The sequence below is a fragment of the Cryptotermes secundus genome, unplaced genomic scaffold (genome assembly GCF_002891405.2).
Source record: "Cryptotermes secundus unplaced genomic scaffold, Csec_1.0 scaffold319, whole genome shotgun sequence".
Classification (NCBI taxonomy): Eukaryota; Metazoa; Arthropoda; class Insecta; order Blattodea; family Kalotermitidae; genus Cryptotermes; species Cryptotermes secundus.
The window spans coordinates 490,234-513,777 of record NW_019724587.1 but is presented as its reverse complement, the minus strand read 5'-3'; positions in this window follow the sequence as shown (position 1 = coordinate 513,777).

Genomic DNA, 23,544 nt, shown 5'->3' with positions numbered 1-23,544 from the left:
TAAATCTCCCTAAGTTCCTTGCTTACATTTTTATCGCTGTGACTATTAAGATTATTCATGGCAAACATAAAGTCGAAGATTGCATCGAAATTTAACAGCGCCATAATCCTCTTTATGCAATTTCTGTAATAATCAAGAACACGTTTTCCATATCTGTTTTCAGTTCAGCGTTATTGAAACATGATCGTATTCGATTCATGCTTTTGTGCAAAATTAGACTACTGCTGACACTAAATTTTGCCATCTGACTGCCGTCGTGCTGTAGCAAATTAACGTTCAGTGGGCATATCGTGACATTACTGTTGCTACAACGCTTATCCAGGCAGTAAGACAATGGTTATGAAATAAACAGTCCATTAATATTGTAGTGAATGCATTTAAATTTCTTTAACATTTATGTAACTGTTCTTCATGCCTCTTATTAATTATAAATTTGAGCCTATTATTTTCCACGAAGTTGAATTTTGGTATTGTAAACAAATATGTTCAGTATCATACTTCTGAAATTATTATATTTTTTTCAAACACCGGAAAACAACTGCAAATTATAAATATATTGCCCCTCAGATACTGTACGTGGCTGACGATATGGAGATAGCCATATGGACTTCGTAAGAGCGAGCGACACTTTCGGTGAAATTCCAGCACTGGGACAGTCTTACGGACTCTTACCAGCCTGTTACTTATTTCAGCTTCACGGAGTGTTTGGGGTGAGGCGCATGATTAATCTTTTCTCTCCTCTTGCTTCTATTTTGGAGTATAGAGCTGATTTATCAGTTTCATGATCATTTTACAGACAATAGGACTCACTGGACGGGTGATCAGCTCGTCGCAAGGCCTCTACCTAAACACAGTGCAATACAAACGCAGAATAAACGCATACACACACCAAACATCCATGCTTTGTGTGGGATTTGAACCCGGTTTCCGATCGAGCGAAGACAGTGCATGCCTTAGGCCGCTCGGCTACAGTGACCGGCGCATGACTGATCATTCCTCTTAAAAATTGTATTTCGGTCCATGATTCCTGCAGCCATGTTGATATAGGATTGGAAGAGTTATATCTTTTGAGATATAACGCCATGTAGTTCGCTGAAAGTCAGTGACTTTCGGCGGTCGAAACGACGTTACATCCCAGAAGACGGAATTCACTTCAATCTCACTTCCGAAATGCTGAATATTTAACGAGATATAAAGAAGAAATTTTTCTATCAGTATGTACGTGTAGTTTCACTGGCCTTTGCAAAGAATTACGAGTTGTACTTGCAGTAAATGACTGTAGAAGCCAGTGAGGCAAGAAAAAGTAAGGAACCAATTTGCAAAATAACTCACGTATGCTTGCGCTGGAATACAATTCACCATTCCAAAATATCCACTATATATATACAATATAATACTGTATATATACAATATAATACGTATATGGTTAACATATTTATAATACACCACATTTTCTCTCATGGGAACTCTTACGGAATATTTTACGAGTAACATAACACGTAACTGAAATCCGTGAACATTACACTTCTTCCCTTCATTTCTCATGACTAATTTTATATAATGTGACAGGGCAATTAGTTTATAATTACGGATTGATCTGTTAGGTTTCTATAATTAACCAATCAGTATGTCTGGCTTCTGTCCCTGTATAGACTTAACGGTCTGATTATTTTCCTCGCGCCAAGTTCATGATTTACTGTCTTTCACATTTCTAGGAGACTTTACGCGGGTGCCAAGTGACGGACCATTCCGAAACATAAATTGTTGTGGCGTGCAATGTTCTATTTATAGGCTCTCCCCGACAAGTTTCCCTACACCTATGAGGAGAGACATGGAAACACTGTTTGAATAGCTTATCCCAGACGAATTCGAACCCAGCGTTTATATGGGTTAAGTAATAAAAGTCGTTATAATTCCAGTACACATTATTGGGTTCACTATTTGCTGGGATGAGGACAACTGGAGCCAATATTGTCCACCAACCATCTTAGTTATGTTGTAGAGCCACAACCATGCAACTATTTAACACGCATGTTACTTTGCGAATTTCTGGCTTGTCTGTGCAATTCAGGCAATGCAGGTTAAGCGGCACTTGAAGAGAGAGTCATCGCGCGGTCTAAAACGCACATGTATTTGGGTCACAAGTGCTCTTAGAACTTGGGTTCAAATTCCGTTCGGTGCACGAATATATGTGACAGTTTTTCTGTTCTCTTGTGTAGGCACAGGCTTTAGGATGGGTCAATACCCTGCCTAAGGTTTCCATGAAAGTTCTGAGAGCTGCACGCCTTCATAAACAAACTAGGATTATGTAGGATTTCTGGGTCCAATAGCGGTCGTTATAACACCTTGTATTCCGCTGAACGTTAACCGACGTTTAGGAAGAACATATCGCCTCCATCTTCTGGGTCGAATACGCCGAGAAAGATAGCAGTGTGAAAGCACGTAGCAGCGCGATGTTTTCCTCCGAAACGTCAGTTGACTTTCAACGGACTACACTGTGTTATATCCCGGAAGATATTACTCTTCAAATCTGGATCAGAAGATTGTATGGCTTCATCCATGGCGGTTGAAAGGATTATTGCATGTTTGTACATGTACATCTGTACAACAATTGATTTGAAGAAAGCAGTCGTCTGGGATTTGGCACCGTGTATATGTGGTGTTAGCCGACGTTTCGGAGGAACGTATCGCCTCCATCTTCTGGGTCGAATACGCCGAGAAAGATAGCAGTGTGAAAGCACGTAGCAGCGCGATGTTCTCCTCCGAAACGTCAGTTGACTTTCAACGGACTACACTGTGTTATATCCCGGAAGATATTACTCTTCAAATCTGGATCAGAAGACTGTATGGCTTCATCCTTGGCGGTTGAAAGGATTATTGCATGTTTGTATATGTACACCTGTACAACAATTGATTTGTATTCACAGCTTTTTTCTGAAAATCTTACTTGATTAGTTTATCAAAAACGAACGAAAAACCCGGCAATATTAAGCCATAAAAGCAAACCATGATATTTTACTAACAGCATTTTACATAACATAGTTATGTCTCTGTGTTTACGTAATTAAGCACTAAGCCATGAAGGCGTAAGAGGGAGTGTATATATAGATCCAAGTTTTCTTGGTCTCGGAACTAACTGGATGTGAATGGCCAGTTTCACGCCCCAGGAAAAGAGACCCCGGTACGCAATGGGTATGAGGCTGCATGAGTCACAGAACCGGTCCGGACGACGTGGAGACAGACATGTAAAACCACCTAATAACTATCTGTAATACTACTTTATTGTTTTAGTGCGCAATTAACATGGCTGTGGGTTTCGAAATGACACAGATATTTGGTTTATTTTAGAGTCCAGCTCTAAATGAAGTCTTCAATGACTCAACGTATTTGCTCTTCACACAGCTTTAATTTAATGCTAACCATATATTTTAATGCGTACAACTACTTATCTTGATTATTTATATAGAATATATGGAAACCCCTCCACTCACTGTAGGGACGCTTCTAATCGGGGAATGGCGGTACCGTGGACTCTTAAAGTATGAAAAAATTACTATCTATGGTATTTTTTTGTTTGTTTATAGTGTGGTGGCCTAAGTCTCTTGTACTGCGGCCACTTCTGGCCTATTGTACCAGCCCCATATGATAGGTGAGGGTGATTGTGGAGCAATTGGTGGAATGAAGATTGGCAGGGGAAACCGAAGTACTCGGAGAGAACCTACTCCAACGCCACTTTGTCCACCCCAAATCCCACTTGGCCAGACCCGGGATCGAACCCGGGCCGCCGCTGTGGGAAGCCGGCGACTAACCGCTTCAGCTATGGCGCGGCCCATCTATAGTATATTCCAGAGATATATGGTGTAGTAAACGTAGCTTGGTAAAAAACACCCAACAATTTTGAAATTAATTCTTTCAATATTTTTAATAATTCTAAGTTACGCGGCTCCACGCATATTTCTTAACGTTAACTATATAACTGTTCCCACAATGCATAGTCTAAATCCGTTTCTCCTTGTTTCATACACAGGCTACCAAATAAGAATTAGGCTGTAGGCGCCAGATGCTTATTTTTTTTTTATTTCTTGGGGTGGGGTGAGACTCAGTCCACTTGGTACGTCGGCCCCTAATTGGCCTATTGTACCAGCGCCGGATGACAGATGATGAATGTGGAGCAGTCGGTGGAATGAGAATTGGCAGGGGAATCCGAAGTACTCGGAGAAAACCTGCCCCAGTGCCCATATTACCTGACCTGGGCTCGAACCCGGGCCGCCGCGGTGGGAAGCCGGCAACTAACCGCCTCAGCTATAATACGGCCTCGTGTTAGGCGCTAACTTTTGTATGATGACCCATTAAGAGAAAACTAGTAACAGTTTGATCTGACGCTCATTTTAATTAGGGTTTACATAAAGGACCTATGACATTAAAATTTATTTCGCCAAATAAATGTTAGTATCTCCCCTCCCCAACAAGGAACTCCATCTGTTTGCTTGTAATAGTTTAGAAAACGGCATTTGGGGACTCACAGACGTGTCATGTCTTCACTCGAACCACTACGTGCGGTGATGTCACGTTATTCATGTCCCTTAACGCCAACATCAGAATGTCAAAGGTTCCCCAGTGGGGCTATAATGGGGACGTGTGGACGCCGATGGGAGAGCTGCGAACTATGAAGGAGCGGTGTTGGGACACTTCGAGGCGTAATCTCCATACTTAGTTTGAGGGAAACGGAATGCGTGTGTTATCTCACAGTAGCTGTCACAGAATGGCCGACAGGGTCACAAATCTACCTCGTGCTTTCTGAATACAGGCAAATAGTAACCATGCCAATATAACAGAACATACGCCTGCCTATCCATGTTGTTCCCCTTTACTTCTCTTTAACTGATCATTCTAATAACATCTGACAGAGAACAAATTATGCGGCTCCTAATTATGCAATTTTATCCGTTTTCATGTCATGTTCCCTCTTTATAAAAATACTTCTCAGTATCTTCTTCTCAACAAGACACATTAATATACTAATTAATTACAATAATAATAACGTGAACATACTATAGACATGGAAGTTTGTTCACCTGCCGGTACATGTAATATGGGTTTTGCCTCTTTACTTTATTCGTAGTTTCGACGGAGTTAGAGCCTTCAACTTCTATACTTATGTAGGGACTTTAACTGAAAGATGAAGCCCATGTGGGGGCGGAGTCGAATACCTCCAGTGTAGCCCTGGGAGTCGTATGAGGCGATGAATTAGGATCCCAGAGTCTGGGTGTATAACTCGGCCACTCTGTTCCTCGGGGATACAACTATTGGGACCTGGCCCTCCAAGTTTGGGAAGTCTCAAATATGAGACACTAAATTATGGTCATGAGCCCCGCGGGACCGTGATCTGAGAATGTCCGAACTGGCGAGAGCAACATGCAACATTAGAAACAAAAATTCAGTACCGCGACCAACTTAATTTCTGACGTTCGGGTTTAGTTAATCTGGTACAGATTTAATTTCGCACGACACGAAAGCGAAGTCAGTTTTGAAGTGACTAAATCGGAAGTCACCGCATGATTATCCATACTCATAATGTTAGAAATATATTATTGTGAATAATGATATTAATATTCGATATACTTATTACAATCGCGTGCTACATTCCTGATGTAATTTGTGTACACATTTTCAGCCCACAAAGCGATCGTCGAATTTTACATATTTCTATATATCGCAATTATTTTTGACTAACCACTCCATAGCTCTTTCAAGCGTTAAGCTCCGATCGGAGTTACAGTGATTCACAATACCAAAATACGCATTTTACTTTGATGTGTGGTGGTAATTTAATTAGTCATATTTTATAATTTATTTGTGTGTTTCTATCTTAACTGATTTCATCCGCTAAGGCCACAGAAAGAAAACGTTTCAGACATCCTTCAGCGCACAAAATGTGGTTCCGATCTCTTTCAGTGTACATAAATATAATATCGCATTTAAAACTCGGAACTCGTGTAAGTTATACATATGCTCGCTGTGAATTCAGTATAGGCCCTTCTCTATTGAATGGTGAAAGAAACAGAAACGTGACCTTAAGCAATTCATCAGGCAACGTCTGATTACAGTGTTTTTGCTTAGCACCGCAACATCAGTTATGGATACAAGCTGTACCCTGGACGTTGGGTAAACATGCGTGATATAGGCAATTCTTTGACTGCAAAGCAAGTTTACCTGACGACTGTCAAATCGATAACCACGTAACATACATCATACACAAGACCTTTATTTTTCCCTCACGACTGACAGCTATCACAAATATGTAATAAAATCGGCTATACTACGCCTATATTAATCTGTGTTCTTCTCATTATTTCTAGGCTGATTAATGGTAGTACTCAAACAGAATAAAAGTGCCCTGTAGCAACAGCTTACTTGTATATTATGACATTAATGACTTGAACCTATCCTTTTGTAGCCTGAATTATTTCATAAGGAAATTATGTTTATCAGCACCTTCTTGTTATGTTATATGGGCTGTTTTATGCCTACAGGTACGGTCTATGTTCATGCATATCTCTGTTATGATGTGTCAAGAGTGACGGCTGCAATGTGCAAATTTATTGGGGCATCCATCTGGCAGGATTTACATTTTGCCCCCGTGAAAATGTTGGTGACTGCTAGCAGATGGCATCTACAACTTAATGTGAGATTTGAACCAAGATTAACTACCTAACTAGCTAACTCCATGGAGCTGAGCCCTTCTTGAGAAGCCGCCAGTTCGAGAGCCATTTAAGAATTTCTTAACATTTTATGGAACACGAAGGTTCATAACCGTGTTCACAAGAGCCCTCCACTAATCACTATCCTGAGCCAGATAAATCCAGTCAGTACCACCCAAGCTTATCCTTCAAAGATCCATTTTAATATCACCCTCCCGCCTATATCTAGGTCACAGTGGCTCTTTCCTTCTGGGCTTCGCACCAAGATTCTACATAGATTTCTAATCTCTCCCATGTGTGCTACATTCCTACAAATCTCACGCCACTTGACTTGACCATTCTAATTATATTTGTACTTGGCGAAGGGTACAAGTTTTGAAGCTCCTCACTGTGCAATTTCTTCAACATCCTACCACTCCACACCTCTTCAGTGTAAATATTCTTCTCCGTACCCTGTTCCCAAACACCCTCGGTCTGTGTTCTTCTATTGAGGTCAGAAACGAAGTTTCACGCCCATGCTAAACCACAGGCAAAATTATAGTTTTGTATGTTCTAAGGGCCTATTAGTTACCTTCATGTTATGATTTTGCCCTGTAGTCTGGTGACGAGACAGTTACATCTACATACACATATACCAGACTGTTGCCTGAAATTCCCGTTAAGAAGGGAAGGAGTATGGATGGGAAATTCGAGACGGAAAGTTGGATCTTGAGGATGACATCCCCTGCACGGATAGTTAACACCTTCCAACACGAAGTGATTCCGCTTGAAAAAAAAAAAAAGAACTTACTGTATGGACCTCAATTTTCGCAAGAATTCCGTCTCAATAGACATTCCTAAACCTTCATTCTTTCAGATATAAAGTACATTCAAAATGAAGCCAAACGTAAGTCGGGAAGCACATAGACGGGAGCTAACAGTGTGTACGTCGTTTGCCTTCAACAGAGGCAACACTAGTGCAGGCTTATATCTTCTGGGCTATAGCACCATAAACCTCAATGAAAGTAACATGTTGCCACCATCCTCAGGACTCAAGGGTAAGCCAAGCAAGATACCAGCATGAAGCAGGCAACATGCAGAGCATTTTTTTCCCAGAAGACAGAACTCTTCACAACCACCGCTGTCTTAACCTCAAATTCGGCTGTCGCATTATTGGAAACTTAAGTGTTTGTGTGCATTCATTAATTATACTTAAACGTTAGACTACAGAGCATTATTCAGTTTCCTGTACACCATGAAGAAGGGCTGAACACTAGGACTGAGGTTATCTGAATCGCGTTCCTTGGAAGACAATTTTTGATACGATTTTGCATTGGGCACAAGTGACACGGGATATTGCACTAAGAATCGTAGGGTAGATGGAAGGATCCTAACTATTTTACAGATAATGTTTACGAGACAAATGACTACATATAAAATAACATACTGAAATCAATAATGGGCCAATACATCAATACATGTTTCTATGCGTGTAACATGCAGTCTTGATTTACTTCAGCCCTCAGTCCTTGTTCTGCGTATCTAAAGCACAGTGCCTGACTGCCTGGCAGTAGCCTGACAACGGCTGATCCGAACCGGTTCTCAAGTTTAGAATATTATTCATTTTGTGTGGGGGAGGGGAGGGTTTAAATGTTTCCGAAAGATCTCCTGCAGCTCCATTCAATCACTGCAACAAAATTTAAGATATTTTGTATGGTCAATTTTTCTGTAAGTTTAGCTCAGAATTGCTTCTATAACTTTGTAACTTATTACTTTCGAGCGCTTTTAAAAACAGAAAAATTAACGTTCCTCTAACACAGGCTTATGAGCCGGGATAGCGTAGGTATAGTGACAGGCTACGGGTTGGACGATAAAGGGTTTGGAGTTCGAGTCCCGGTAGGGTCAAGAATTTTCTCTTCTCCACGTTGTCCAGATCGGCTTTGGGGCCCACCCAGCCTTCTATCGAATGGATACCGGGGGCTTTTACCCTGGCGGGAAAGCGACCGGGGCGTGAAGCAGACCACCACAGCTGTAGGTACACTTCGGCACACCCCAGGTCCAATGTGGACGGAATGTTCCCTCAAATGAACTGCGAGCACTGTCTCCAATTTAGGTGCGTTACGGGCTGGATCACAGCTCACGCTCTAACTCCATAGTACAGAGTTTCTCATGATGAGCTGACAGTTGTACAGCTACTCAAGAAATCCAATGCCCTCAATGGAACCTGTTCACAAGAGGTCATTAACCGTTTCACCTTATTTCGTTCTTCTCCTTCCCATCAGTTTCTTCTTCTAGTCACAAACTTTGATTTAGTGATTATAACTGAGAATAAGCCGGTCACGGTAGCCTAGCGGTCTAAGGCATGTACTGTCTTCGCTCGCTTTGAAACCGGTATTGTGGGTCCGAATCCCACTGAGGGCATGGATGTTTAGTATGTGTGTGTGCGTTTTTCTGTGTTTGTATACTCGTAGAGGCCTTGCGACGAGCTGATCACCCGCCCAAGGAGTCCCACCGAATGTCTAAGATGTAGTAGGCCAAAGTGAAACGGAGAGTTTCATGGAGGTAGGTAAGGCCCAAATTAGGGCTGTAGCGCCAAAGAAGAAAAAACAACTGAGAATATATACAGTGACAGTGATGAGTATTGTGTGGATGAGACTGAATGAATACCTTTGGTAAGGACAACTGGGTAACACAAAGAGACATCCTTAGATTCTCAAGTGAATTTCTGAACACAACACACTCTTACATACCCAGTAGGCCGCGCCATAGCTCAAGCGGTTAGTCGTTGGCTTCCCACCGCGCCGGCACGGGTTCGATCCCGGGGTCTAGTCAAGTGGGATTTGTGGTGGACAAAGTGGTGCTGGGACGGGTTTTCTCAGAGTACTTCGGTTTCCCCTGCCAATCTTCATTCCACCACATTCTCTATCATCATAATCACCCGGGGCAGGCTACAATAGGTCGACCAGAGGCCGCCGTGCCGAGTGCACCCAGTTGGACTCCACCCCCCCCCCCACCAAGCAAATTAAAAATAAATTACGTACCCAGTACAGCCATAAGCCAATGAATATCTGTCGTCAAATTCGTATTATTAGAAGAAGCATTTTACATTATATTATATAAAGGTAGACGCTATAACAGACATGTATAGTCCTTCCCACCATACAAATATACTGACAATTAACTAAAGGATTTCAACGTAACATTATCGACCAAAAGTACAAATATTATTCATTCTAGGCAAGAAAAAAAATATTTTAAGCCGTCTGAAACCGATCAGCGCAGAGTTCATTATAAATAACCCATAAAAGAAACATAGACTGTTTGGTTAATCGGATTATTTCGCACTGCACAGGTTGATCAAATAGAGTTTTATATACACAGAGTATAATATGAGTGACGCAGGCTTCGCTTGGCTGCGCACGCTCCTTGCACAGTTGAGCAAGAGTTGGCTCCCACACTCTGACGGCTCGAACCTTCACCTTCCTGACCCCACCTCAGAGAAGCTCAGCTGCACCAGTTCCGCTCACCTTATCCCAACACGACACTTAACGTAAGAATAATCACTTCTACAAATCCAAATTAGTCAAATGTGTTCTTGTCCTGTGTAGATTAGTACAATAATTCGTTGATTTTAGGGCATAACATATCACGAGTTAGTAGACTCGCCTGAAATTAGATTCCTTCAAACCTGACGAACATACAAAATATTTGAAGTAGATAATGACATTTGACATTAATATGAATCCCAATATTTCGGTGGACTAAATCAGAAATCGAACGTGGCGTTTCAATTTGTCTGTTGCAGTCAGGTGACACGAACCAAAGCCGTTGTTTGTAATAGTGAATTTTCGGCCTTCCAGCCAGTTGTACATCAGCCGTGAAAGAACTCAAGACATCCTAAGGAGTATGGAATTGCGCATTCCCACGCATGGGTTGATTTATTTACGGAATAAATCTGCATTCTCTATTAGACATATTGAAATGTGTGATTTCCACGAATGGAAATGAACAATTTGAACGTGGAAATTGCCGATTCGGTTATGTAGTAACTACCAAAAACGAAATTAAAAGAAAAGTGAAGGAGCAAAAAAGATAAATTGCGAAGGGAAGGAAAGCATAAAAGACAGTCAGAAAGGAAAAATCAAAGAAAATTTTGAAAATATACGCAGAATGAGTAAGGGAATGGAGAAGGAAAGAAACAGAACCGAACAATTTGGAATGCGGACTTCCCTTACTTTCTTGTGAACCTCTCGATATCAGAATTTGAAAGAGACACGCTACTACAGTATTTCCCACATATGTTCAAAGGAAACGCAACGCAATGTAGAGTCTTCACCTTCAGCCTACTGGTGGTACGCTTTATTTCCTCTGAAGCGAAATTCCTTACTCGGAAACATGTGGTGAATACACCGGAAGTACCGAGTCCATCCAGTGCGCCTGTCTTCACACAAGAATGGTTAACGGACCACCTGGTCACGTTGCTGCATCATTCAGGAGGAAATATTATCCGAACTGCTTCCGAAAGTTTCCTTAAATAAGATACACATTGCAGTAAGACTACAACCTCATAATAAATAGTAAATTCAATTGACGTGTTTAGGGCAAAGTATAGTAATAATTAATTTAATGATTAAAAATAAAATTGTATGAATAAGGTTTAGTTCCTTTTCATAAAGGTAAGCGTAGGTTAAAATTCGGCACAAGTTTTCCAGATATTATGGATGAAATTAGGTTATTTTAATGACGCCTTCATAGGGGTAGACGGTGGACTTCTGTAAAAATAAGTTATAATTTAGAAACGAAATGTTCCAAATATTTACAACAGCAATTAAAATCAAATCCATTATCGCGCCATTATGTGTTTCAGAATAGACGCCATAACACTGCAGCAACTGCTTTATTTCAACATCCCGTCTCATTGAACAAAATAAAAATTGAACAAAAATTGTTGGTATCTAACACATGTTTAGTTCCGCAGATATTTAGCAACTCTCAGAAAAATATCTTAAACTTGTTTTTCTTTATATTCCAGGTAATGCAAACTTTGGTCTTCATTCCTTGCTATGTAATAATTTGGATCATCCTAATACTGTAAGAAAGTTCACACAACAAATGAGGTGAGACTATTAAGAGTACAACGTGTGACGTTTGGATGCGTGCGCATCTATTGTAAGCTGGGAAATAGTAGCCATATCCAGGAATTCTCGTAATTTGATTCAATTGGGGATAATTGTAGGATACTCCCCTAATAAGATTCTTCTTCTTCTTTTCATGTTAGGCCCTCTGGCTTGTTCCCATCATAATTATTCCGGAACTATGGATCTTACAGACAGATGGTAAGATTCCCTGGACAGGTGATCAGTCCTGTCGCAAGGCCGACACCTGTACAGAACAACCCAAACACAGAAGAAGCGCGAACAGGCATCCATGCCAAGTGTGGGATTGGAATCCATGATCCACGTGTTTGAGCGAACGAAGACATTTCATGCCTTAAACCGCCCAGCCACTGTGATCGGCTTAAACGTAAGTATGTAAAGAAGTTTTCTAGAGCCCCCCCCTTCCTCGGAAATGTGTTGTGGGCTCTAGTGATTGTATTCTAATTTAGATCTACGACTTCGCGGAAATGTTTCTGTCAAAAGCATGCAGGAGCATATACATATTTTGGTTTCCCACTGTAATATTATATATACTTTCTAATTTTCAAATTTCAGTTCCCTATTAGAAAGTGGATGCATACAAGTTAATCAGATCTACAGATCATGTTTCGTTTTTAGAAGTGTGACTCTAATAGCCGTATTTAAATATTATAAACGTGGGGTTATACAACTGACTCCAAGAAACAGAGTTCGTCTTGAGAAGCTATTAGTTACTCAGCTGGAAAAGAAATCTGAAGCCATCTATACAAGAAGAAGACTCATTAACTTGCTCAATAGAGACCTCCAGCTATACTCAGTCCACATGCTACCAACCTAACTGCTCCATGCTCAGTAACATTCTTCCGCCCATAGCTGCCACCCTTCCAAGTAGTTTGTAGTCTTCTATTTTTCAGACTACTTTCATTTTTGCCTTTATTTTGACACTTTTCCAGTCTGCGGTCGTATATTCTATCTTCCGCGTGCGAATCGAAGTTTCACAGTCATACAAAACTACAGATAAAATTATGGCCTTCACTTATACTTGAGTGCGTTTTTGATTTGTTGTTGTCGTCCCCGCAACCTCCAGTCTAACATATCTTTGAAAGATTTACTAGCTATATTCTGTTTGAGTTTTGGTGATGTGATATTGGGATGTTGTAAACAATTACTTAAACGTTGTGCTGCGTTTATTTATAGACAACCGCCCTACCTAAAGACTGACAGAATTTGTGTATTTCTTCTGGTATTTATCTTTTACCACATACAGAATATACAATAAAAATATAAATTCAATGAATATTATAACTCAATTTCTGCATAACGTAATTATGACAGAAGCCAATAGCTTGTCTAACCATATAAAGACTGAATTTCTTCCAAATATTGTATTAAAAATTAAGCCCGTAACCTCTCAGGAAACTACTGGTTTCTTGTGAGAACCATACGAAATATAAAATACACTGTGTGAGCCGACTGTAGAATTTTATTGTGTTAAGAGCTGATGGTACACGTAGAATGACTGTGCTCTGACGGGTCAACAGATGGACAGCCGACACATGTGCACGTCAAGCTTAACTGCTATACCACGTAACCCTTCTTCCGTTACTTCTAAGGGCCTAATGGCAAAGTGTACTACTACTGGTTTATGCTTGCCTCGCAGCCTGTATCCCAGATATCATTGAACCAGTAACAGCCTACGATCAATCCGCATTTACGAAAATATTTCAAAACGTAATAAGCAGTTCCTGAAAACGGTTCCACTCAGCATACAAAAACACAGAGACCCTGACCAAATAAGAATAATTCGTATATGTTGAAATATTAACAAGGCTGAATACCTCAGGAACAGACAGGCGGAATGACAAGCCTATACACATTTCAAACTGGAGGCACAATTCCTATTACTTTTATATAGATCATTAACTGAAAAAGTAGGGCAAATATTTAAAAGACTTCACAGTAACAAACAAAATAATCCGCAAAACTTCTGTAAAGGTTTGTCACGAAATACATTAAGTTTATAAATATCACAATAAAAAAGCATCACTTGTACTTTTGCAAAAATGAAAATATCAGAATTTTAATAAAAGTGTTTACTTTTGATTTCGATAGAGATATAAAACAACTTGCAAAATTCCACAACCTCAATATGAGATTCCACGTGAATAAGACCAAAACCTTCCTGCTCTTCTCTTTATCATGTTCCCTGCTTTTGGCTTTCTTTTGCTTTGCATTTGTATGTGAGTAGTACAGACATGCGTAATGCAATCGCTAGGAAACGGCCGTGTGTGCCGAGCCGCATTTCTTATAGATCCTCCATGAAGAGCAGTTACCTTCAGCTCAGGGTAGTCCAAAGCAGCAATAAGTTTAGTAGATCTACTACTCATTTTAATTTATTTCATTGATGTGGGTATGAGTTTATAACGCATGGTATATCCTGCTGGAGCGCTAATTTGAAAATAAACTACGCAAGGGTTACCTACAATAAAAAAATTCAGTTTAACATTAATTTTAAATGTGTATACATTTCTTCAGTATACTTACAGACTTAGATGATTTAAAAGCGGCCTCCGTAGTGTAGAGGTAACGTTCCCACCACATGACTCGTAGTACGCGGGTTCAAATACCCGGCGGAGGTCGTCGAATTTTTAAGGGCGGAAAAATTCAGGGAACAAGTCCTCCGGGAGGGACTTTAAGCCGTGGGTCCCGTGTCGTAGCTTTACGGCACGTAAAAGAACCTCATATCTCCAAAGGAGATCACTGAGCCAAATTAACGGACGTTTCCTGCCCAACAGCAGTCTCTAATACCTCTGGTAGATGGGGGAAGCATTATAGATACCTCTCAGCTAGTAGAGCCGGTCTCGCTGGCTGGGCGGGACTGAGGGTAAGCACCAGTACCGGTAGGATATAGAGACTGGTAGAAATCATAGAGGGAAGCACAATGGACCAATACAGGTCTCAGTGCATGGGAAAACCCACCCTCTCCAATAACTAACTAACTAACTAGATGATTAAAAGAAATGATATACACACATTTCAAAGTTTTCTTTTATATTTGGTCTCTAAGTGAAAAGGTCGCCATGTGATAGAGTATGTCGGGAATGGAACAGCATTTGATAAGTAAAAATAAAATAAATTAGATATACTTCGTTGATTGTTTCACATTTCATTTTTATTTAAATGAAATGATTCATCACCACCATCACGGATCTTACTATTAGCTTGTTCCGGTTCCAAAAACTAAAACTGTCTTCTTATATTACTTGCCAGAAGTCTGTTGTTTCTTCTTCTTCTTCTTCTTCTTTTTGTTTTAAAATGATAGATCGGCTTGGGTATTTGGCCATCATTCCTTCCAACGATTCTAAGCACTTCCTTTAGGATATTTTGTTTCTGTATTGATACATATTATTCCCCGTTCACGGAGACAGCAGAAACATGTTTGCTTGAGGATCTCAGGATGAAGACTAGAGGATCGTAATAAAATGAAAGTGATTTTAACGCGTTGACGCAATGTTTGTTCGTGTTTAGATTACTCGAGCACCACATAAATTTCTGCTATTTAAATTCAATTTTGCAGTTATGGTTGAGCGCCAGGGATCATATCCGGTGCCAAACTACAAAAAGATGAACATGAGTCCGAAATTAAGATGAACCTTAGCACCATGGATTATTTTTCAAAAGATAATATTCGCTTAGATACTCACGAAATTCTCCGTCTTCTGTGGTAGAGGAAAGTTAGACGTAATTTTCGTAAGAGTCCATCTAAACAAGGCAAAATGGTAAAGGTAAAATTGTCCCTGTGTTTAACTAATTAACCACTGCGCCAATAAGACGTATGGGGGTGTGGATGTACAGATCCATATTTTCTTGACCTTGGCACTAGCTGGAGGTGAGTGTTCGGCTACACGACCCGGCCTCTTTACCACCGGAGAAAGAGCTCCCCGTACCCATTGGATAGAAGGCTGAGTGGACCCCAGTGTCTGCCTGGACGAGTGAAGAAGAGAACATTCTTGACCCTACAGGGAATCGAGCTCCGACCCCTCTGTCGTCCAGCCCTCAGCCATTTGCTATATCGACTGCGTTATCCCAGCTCCTCCCATATAAGCAAGATAAACCGTTAAAAATGTCCATATAAACGTACATTTGTGAAAATTTCAATAGAATTAACAAAATCACAAAGTGGTATGCTCATTATATATGGACCTGGCGGTTATGGATCACCTGCTGGTAAAATTTGGCATCATACAGAATCTTAAGATATATTGAAATACTACTTAAAAATAAAAAATAGGAATAGCATAATATTATTTTCCATATTTTTTTGTAATATCATTTCTTATACTCTGAACACAAATAAAATTAAGGAAAACAGAAAGGTCCATAACCTCGCGGGATTCAAATTCTTACAGCCAGATTTCAATGACGGTTCATATTCTCCCAGTAACTGTCGCAACACGTTAACGTGTATCCATGTAGAATGTTATATGGTGGACACCCCTTTGTGTGATAAATACAAACGACTACAGAGTCCTGACGTAACCGCTACAGTAGGTGCCTGCCCCTCCTTTGAACGGGACCACGGAACCATGTTTTAACTTTGACCGTCCCTTGTAAAGCTTAAACCACAGCACCGCTCATAGTTACAACCGCCTTTCATCGGTACACCTTTCTTTACCCTTAAGACTCAACATCTACAGTCTGTCTTGAGCTGTCGAAGCAAATGCAACTTCACTAGATTTATTATATACAACAGCGGCTATTTCAGACGGAGAAAACAATACGGAATTCTAGTTTGTAGCCTTACATTCTTGAATAGGGATTAATTAAACCATTCAGCACCAAGCAATGATGGCATATGGGGGAGTGAAGGTATATCTGCAACTTTCTTACCTGCTACATGGAAACCACTGTTAAATTTCTAGACCAAGACGCTTTCCCTCCAGAATATAATAGGGTAACCGGCTTAGCGACTGGCTACGGGCTCGACGACCAAGAGGTTGGACTTCGAGTCCCAGTAGAGTCAACAATTTTCTCTTCTCCACATCATCCAGACCGGTTATGGGGTACACCCAACTTCCTATCCAATGGGTACTGGGGGATATTCCCTGGGGGTAAAATGGCCGGGGCCTGAAGCTGAGACTCACCTCCAACTAGTGCCGAGGTTAAGGAAATGTGGATATACCAACTCCACATACGCCTTCATGGTGCACTGCTTAATTAGTTAAGCACAGGGACAACTTTAACTTTACGTTACCAGTTGTACAAAAGGCTGGATAGGCCCCACAGCCAGTATGGAAGGTACGAAGAAGAGAAACATCTCTTGCTCCTGCCAGGATTCAAACCCCAATTTCTCGCTAGTCCAACGCGCAGCCTAGTAGCGACACCAACAGAACTAGCCCGGATACACATTTATTTTAAACATTCTAGCTCACTCTATGAAGGGAAGTACGAATCTAAACTCTGGTGACGTCACCTGTCAAGTACTCGCCTTTGGACCTGATCGTGTTCTTCAGTCCATGCAGACATTGCTACAAATCATTTCCCACAAGTCCTCTAAATACGGGGGGCACGCGGTAGTGTACTTGGTTGAGGCACTATGCTACAAGCCGGAAGGTCGTGGGTTATAGTCCCGAATGAGGTGGATTTTTCAAATGACCTAATCCTTTCAGCCGCACTATAGCCTTGGAGTCGACTCAGCTTCTAACAGAAATGAATACCGGGAATCTTTATGGGGGTAAAGGGCAGCCGGCGCGTAAGGCTGACAAATTTACCGCCATCTGTGAGCCGATTGTCTAGATATTGCGGGCCCTTCGACGTCTCACAATCCTATGGGCCTCCACGGCCTGTTACATTGATAGTTTTACTTTTAAAAACGGTCCTCATATGAATTTCTTGTTAAATTGTCCCGCAATCACATCCTTCCAGGGACATACGTGGCCATATGGAGCCAAGTCAGGACCGTATTATGAACGATGTAATACTGCAATGTCCTGGTCAAGAGTGGCTTTATTTAAAGTGATGTACGAGGAGAAGAACTGAGGAAACAAATCTGCTTAGATGTTTTAGGAAAAATTTGGACGTGCAAGCGCTTCGGAAAATGTAATGACTGGTGTTGGGACTTGGGTCCTCGTGCTGCGAAGATGTAAAACATAATTATCCGACTGAGTGTCTGTTCTCATTCAACATTTCTTGTGTATCAAACCTTCGGAAACGTGAAAGGAAAACACCGAGTTCACAACTGAGGATAAATAATTCAGACATAGATATTTACTTCGATATAAGGAAATCAGATTTTTATGTGACGTGATATTTTCATTTTGGCATTCCAGTTTTTCAAGTTCTTGGCCACTTTAGTCTACTGTATTCGAGAGTTTGACCTTTTGTTTCTTCGTCGTATCAGAAGGTACAAATTCCATAACCGGTGACTACTATCTGAAGTTCTGGTACTTCCATGGTCTTCTTAACAAGTCCGAATATATTCGTTTACTTCTCATGTTTTAAACAGACAAAAAGACAAACAAACAGTAAACATACTATATCAAACAGCTTTTACTTCAACAACCAAACTAAATGCTATCAGATGCTGGACACAAACTGCAAATTAATATGCCTACATGAATAAATGCGTGAGCTCATCTGTTCTGTCACTTTCAACAAGAAATCATCAATCCAGGTGTGCTTCATATATCATATACTGAAATCTAACTTCTAATTTTGTGGGTAAATACACGTATATCCTTCATCCCATGTAACAATTAGGCTGCAGTATACCAAAGTGAAGCCGGCCACGGTAGCCGAGCGGTCTAAGGCATGTACTGTCTTCGCTCGCTTGGAAACCGGGATCGTGGGTTCGACTCCCACTTAGGGCATGGATGTTTGGTTTGTGTGTGTGCGTTTTTCTGTGTTTGTGTACAGGTAGAGGCCTTGCGACGAGCTGATCACCCGCCCAAGGAGTCCTACCGAATGTGTAAGATCTAGAAAACCGAAGTGAACGAAGAAGTTCATGGAGGTAGGCCTAGGCCCACTGGGGCTGTAGTGCCAATGAAAAGAAAAATACCAAAGTGAAAGCCTATCTAATGGTAGCACTGTCCGGGTGGGGGAACGAAGATTAGATGAACGCGAGCAGTCAGCTTCACGTCCCTGCCGCTTTACCACCTGGGAATAATTCCGGTACCCATAAGGCAGGAGGACGAATGAGCCCCAGAGCAGGTCAGGGCACTGTGAAGTACTGAAAAATCTTTTGTCTAAGCTGGAAATTAAACCCTGGGTGTCCAAACCGCAGCCGTCGCTTTACTGTCTGAGCTATTTTGGTTCATGAAAATCAATTACTAAAGAATAAACCGATTATGAATACCTACTGATTACCTGCTAAAGTATAATGTTGCTTAAATAATAATTTATTTCGTGGTTTCTGATAAATATTGAAATCAGCTGCAGAAATAAGGCCCAAGAGCATGTTAGAAGTCCCAACAAATTACCTTTATGCATTTCTGCGTAGCGGACATTGTTTTATCAAGAGAAATGACCGCAGCAAATTGTATTACAGCCTCATTTCACAGTAATATCCTCAGAAGCCTTCGGATTGTGTACATTACTTCTAAGCAAATTAATCCATTACATGAAACAGAACAATCTGATGTCCACCTCAGATGCCAAAGGCGCGTCCACATTACTCGTGTTCGTGCTCGTGTTCGCCAGGCTTGTGCTCCTCGGGAAACTCGTGTGGCTTTTACTTGTGTTCGTAAATCTTCGTCCACACTACCTCAGTTGTTCACCAGGCTTCGGCGCGTGAGGATCCGTATATTTACTCGTAGTGTGTATAGGCTGTAGTCATATTTTAATTTATTGGCTACAGTTTTTAAATTAAAAATTTAAAATTTGCTTGTCTCGTGACTTGTCATATCGTCCACATTACTCGCGAGCATAGCGAGTCACACGAGCACGAGTAATGTGGACGCGTCGTAACAGATGCAACCAGGAACTGAAGCAGAGTAATGTAATGCATTCTTTGCGAGTGGATACGACACATTGCTTTGTGTCAGGGCTGGAACACACACAGCGACATCGGTCGTACGATGTCCGTACGGTTCATGTCGCATCAAGTAGTAGAATATAAAGTGTAGTCTTAGCTTTCATACATGACGACATGTGACCCGTACGACAGTCGGAGAACAAAGAAATGTATTTGGTCGCTCTAGTGTGAAAGGAGGTCGTACGGCAAAAAATCGTACGACATTCTTCTGCACGAAATAATTCTGGCAACAATAATTGTGCTTACGGAAAAATTAAGTTCAAGGAATTATGTAAAGAAGAAGAGAATAACTCCGCAATCTCGTGGAGCTTCCACAACAGCCCTACTTTAGTACCGCCTTATTTTGACGAATTAGGACCTCTGACCTATTCCCATTTAGAAACTGATCTGAAAATATGCCAGTTTGTGAAGTTCCTTGGACGGGGGACCAGCCCGTCTTAAGGCACACATACTAATTCTGATTATAAAGTAAACAGAAGTTTTAATCAATTTCGGAGAAACTACGTTCTAGCGGAAAACTTGTCCTGACTTTTATAATATGTCACATTACGCCATGAGCCGCTCACAGTGGCCGAGCGTTCTAAGCCATGAACCATCTTCAACCGCTGAAACACTTGGGTCGTGCGTTCGAGGCGCACTCAAGGCATGGATGTCTGTGTTTGTGTTGTTCTGTGTGTAGGTAGCGGCCTTAAGATGGGCTGATCCCCCGTTCAAGTAGTCGTACCGACTGTGTATAGGATTAAGTAAATGAAAAAGCTTCCAAGTTCCACAAGCTCTGTAAAGCCATAGATAGATATTATATCATGTACGTAATTACTCGTATTTGCGAATATGGTATTAGAGTTCCGATAGCTGGTATTTAGTTCTTATGTACGTCAAACTTTCACAAGCAAACAAGACACCCAGAAAATTTGTGAAACTTAAGAGTGCTTTATAACGCAGAGACAGTAAGGCTGTTTCTAACTATGAGATATTATGCTCACATTACATGAGGTTACTTTAACAAAACAAAAACAAAAAAAAAATAGAAATACTGTAGTGGCAAAAGTTTCATTTTCTTGCATTTAATCAAATATTCAATACCTCTATCAATGGCTGACATAGACGCTGTATAAATTAAAGAGATATATTTTTGTTGTTGTGTGTTCTTGAAATTTACTTCCAAATGAGTACTTCTATACATAGGTATTTCCGTGTTTATTGTTTCTAACGACGCTGTCAGTATTTCAGACTGTAGGATATCGAACGACAGGGTAATTACCGTATAAGCCCGAATATAAAGAGACCTGGAATTTAAGGCAACGCCCTGTTTCTGCGATGAGAAAAACAGAAAAAAAGAAATGTTTTATTTTGACAAGATTTAATATGTCATGTGGATCTGAAGGTTTTAATCAGAAAGAAATGCATTATTTTTATTCTTAAGAACATGAAAATACGCGACCCACATCTTATAACAAGAATTCTGAAAAAAAAAGGAACCTCGCCTTGTATTAAGGAAAATATCGTAACTGAAAAGGAAAACCATGAAACACTTCAATTTGGATAATCCGAGTCCCTCCTGGGAATCTAAACTGCCACCTAAAGGATAAGAGTCAGTTAAGAAGCTTGCTCTGTACCTCTTAATTCTAAACAAATAAAATTCGATTAGTGCTTCGTGCTGAGTAAACCTTTTACTGGACAAAGATGTGCCAAAAATGAAATTTACCGGACACGTTTTAGTACAGATTACGAGCTCTGAATTTAAACATAATTCGTTCTTTATTTTTACAGATGAAACATGCAGCTGGAGACCCCCACTCCGCATATTTACTCCATTTTATACACCAGCGTTAAAACCAGGCAAAAATAGTTCTTTTAAGGCTACGAATAATGTGTGTAACCGAAGACTTTGAACGGGACCAATCGACACACGACCGGGACAACAGGTACCCTGACTGCTGTTCTTCAGAGTTACCCTCGGTTACGTCGGCAACGCTAGAAACCTCAAATTAGCCCACGACCGCTTCCTTCCACATCCTTTGCAATTTCTTCTTTCCTCCTGCTCCAACTTTGGAGCATAGGGCTGATTTCTCAGTTTCACTGCTCATTGCTGCAGCCGGTAGGACGCCTTGGACGAGAGATCAGCTCGCCGCAAGGCCTGTACCTAAACACAGGACAACATAGACACAGAATATACGCATACGCATATTAAACATCCATGCCTTGTGTGGGATTCGAACCCACGAACCCGGCTTCCGAGCCAACGAAGACAGTACATGCCTTAGACCGCCCGGCTAACATGATCGGCTCCTTTGCAATTAAATTCACTTAAAATCGCTACAATTCAACGCCATAAAGTCTGACCAAACTAACCACTTTATGTTAAGCGATAACATGAAAACAATGCAACTACTTCCATATTACAAGATCTCCCTTAAAGGCTTGGTGTCTGTCGGTCAAGAAATTACCTGCTTCAAAGGAGACCGAAAGCCCGCTAGACGTTCAGAAAGCTCGCTAATGGGCAATCTGCCCACAGCCAGCCCAATCACCCTCACCACTTATCACTCCGCTTACCTATAATCAGTGTTAATATTGTCCTATTTATGTTCGTACCAATGAAGTTATCATATTCCGAGGCGTTTGGCAACATTTCGTCCCACAGTGAAAGGACATCACTCTCATGACCTATCCTCAAGTTTCAGGAGCGTCCCTTTTCAGCTGTCCGCGACTGCTTATTAAACAAATCCGTGGCTATCATCCGCCGCCCCGTTATGCAACCTGAGGTTACACAAAGCATGAACCTATGGGGCCTACGACAACATTATTATTTTTAGTAATGCCAGTGCCATCATGTGTTTCTTGATTATGACGCATGTATGTGTCTGTGTACTGAACCTGACAAGGCACTTCCTATAGGATTTATCTTAAAAATAAATCTCCTTCAAGTGACTATGTTAACTCCCTTTGAAGTGAACCAGACTTCAAAATGAAGACACTCCGCTGTTTATCGCAGTTTAAATGAAAGGGTGAACGGCGCGGAACTGGCGACGGTACAATATTGCACTTGTGGGCGTTCCGACGCTAATAACTCTGCTCTTCGTTGGACTAAACCGCCTGCATCTTCAGCTTACTCTCATCCGGTATTCTCCATGATTGTTAAACGTCACACTTTTCTCTCTTTCCCTATGCCTGTCCAACCCTTGTTCAAGTTTTCTTCATTACCAGGTCTTCTTTTCTTTTACAGTCTTCTAAGGGATATCAATTTAAATTCCATTTCTGAATAACTTGTGGTAGGAGTTAAGTTGCTAAGAATAAAAGAAATCTCGACTCTTATCCAGAGCTATATATAACTAATATTATGACTGCGCTCCTGCAAAATGTCTTCCACAGCAGAACAATATGCAAGACTTCTTAAATTCTTAGCTGTTTTCCATTATACACCATAGGATGTGAAAAGAGAAGAAAAGAAGTCATTCACAGAACGATTATATGAGCCATTATAACCTACACAATGAGAGTAATAGGAAACACTTTGCTCAGTGATTGACAACTTCCTTCTGCCTTCCCTTTATTACGTTTAACTGTCATATATAAATCATATCAAGTGATCCTTTCATTATATTGTCACGTGTAAGGTTGTACGCGTGACGAAAATAGCGGATTCTAGTTCGGATGATTGGACTTATTAGAACCTTCGTTACAAGTTCTCTTAATCACT